Source organism: Mastomys coucha, unplaced genomic scaffold (genome assembly GCF_008632895.1).
Source record: "Mastomys coucha isolate ucsf_1 unplaced genomic scaffold, UCSF_Mcou_1 pScaffold20, whole genome shotgun sequence".
Taxonomy (NCBI): Eukaryota; Metazoa; Chordata; class Mammalia; order Rodentia; family Muridae; genus Mastomys; species Mastomys coucha.
In genome coordinates, this window is record NW_022196903.1 from 6,163,768 (window position 1) to 6,165,769 (window position 2,002).

The 2,002-nt window shown below is 31.8% G+C and overlaps 1 long non-coding RNA gene across 1 annotated transcript in view; it reads left to right on the forward strand.

Annotated features, from left to right (window-relative positions):
- Positions 1-1,797, forward strand: part of LOC116098578 — a 72,556-nt gene extending 70,759 nt beyond the window's left edge. Inside the window, exons 5-6 of the long non-coding RNA XR_004121879.1 lie at positions 631-739; positions 1,478-1,797. This is a non-coding gene — a long non-coding RNA (uncharacterized LOC116098578). The remainder of the gene's footprint in view (positions 1-630; positions 740-1,477) is intronic.
- The last annotated feature ends 205 nt before the right edge of the window (positions 1,798-2,002 follow it).

The window sequence follows — 2,002 nt, forward strand, 5'->3', positions numbered from 1 at the left end:
AAACTTAGGTGAGGATATAAGACATATCATTTAGAAACAAAATAATACCATAGTATATATTTTCTGCTTCTTAACTATAGTTTCTTATTAAAAATAAGGGACAAGCAAAGCTTTATAAGCTATTGAAGACAAAACGTATTAGGAAAAATAATATGATTCTGAATAAAGAATAATGGACTTAAATTTATTATGTGATTATAAACATTAAGATTTGAGAATACATGATTTTTTTGAAAATTTGTTTTTATTATTACTAATATTCTAGGCAAATAATCATACATTATTTGTTTTTCTTTTCTATTGCATAATGTAAATCACTGGACAATAGAAGAGAGCCTGGTTGTGTAAGAAATTAGCCTCAAGACTTCACCATGTGAGAGTGTGTCTAAAACTTCAAATATAATCAATTTAATGCATAAACAGAGAAAGTCATAAGATCTAAGTTTGAGCTTTTATTTTCATTCAGTTAGAAAACAAGTAATGCTATCATAATTCCAACAGCTCAAATTCTACATTTGCATTTAGTATTCAAATGTATCTAATCCTATTGACTTTATAGCCACAGTTTGAGGGAATTACTTGATTTCTTAAAACTTTATGACTCTTTTTCTTCTGCCTATAATGTTACAGACACCTGTGCAACAAATCAAGACATGGCTGCCCCATGCCTACAAGTCCAGTAGTTGTGAGATGAGGTGTCAAGAACAAATTAAATTTTCATAATTTCTCATAGTGAATGGTGAGAGTTCAGTTTTGTTTATTTTAGATATATGCCATGTTGTATAAATCAAGTAGAAAACAGCTGTATTATTTGGCAATGTAAAATAAACCCATTTCATTGCCACATAAATTACTAAAAAGCTACAATATTAATGTTCTTTTACTTAATTATGTTTCTACTTCATAGAAGATAATGTTTAAATTTGTTTCAGTAGATTCTTTTTTACCTTACAATCTTCATAGAGAACCAGTATATACCACTAATACCTAATACCTTCATCTGACAAAAATCTGAACAAAAGTCATTGCATAAAATATAGTTAATAGAAAGTGATATTTCAAACATCGTAGGACCTAAACAAGATTTTCTCTTGAATCTCAGGTAGGTCTGTTTCATTTACATCTCCCAAGAACAAAGAGAATTCTTTATTTTAGATAATCCACAACAGAATGGATAGAAAATGTCATTACCACTAATTGGAATAAATGCCTACCTTTCCTGTTGTAAGTCAGTGCTGCTCAAGATTTTTGTCTGATAATGTGGCAAGAGTAGCCTCACTTTCATCTATTAATGTCATCTCTTGTGTGCCTGCAAAATTTGCCAGAACTGATTAGAGCAGATATTAAATGATAATTGGACATTTAGTGCTCATCAAACAGAAAGTGACAGATGGGGCACTAATTAAATTATAGTTCTGACATTATTCACAATGGTTTATGACCCTTCAGTGACGACCTTCATGCATCTCTTCTTCAGATTCCCCCCCCACTTTGTGAAGAAAGAGGGATTATAGTTTGAGTAGCAGGAAAAAAAAAACACAGGGAAAAGCCAGAGAAGTTGAAAACTCCTACTTTGTTGCACCTATCTATCAAGATAAAACATTGCTGGATGGTGAAATGAATAATCACACAACAAAGAGAACACCTTACTATGAAGCTAATGAAGTGGGAAGAAAATACCTATGTAGTCTTGAGGAATGCCGGAAGACAGATTACAATGACCTTATTTCTGAGAATGGTAAAGACTTTTGTTCTGATTTGAATAAAAATGTAATTCAGATATCGGAAGTGAAGATGCAGTACCTTTTCCATCATGTCTTTTCTGTTTGTTAGCTCATGCTTACATTACTACTCATCTCTACCAGCTAAAAGGAGAGCAGTTCTGGAAAAATAAAAGGTAGGGGAGCTTAAAAGAAACTCTAAGCAATGTTGCTGAGCTAGGAATGGACTTCCTGTTTCAATTAAACAGAGAAAACACCATGCTGATTAGTTTTTAACCTTA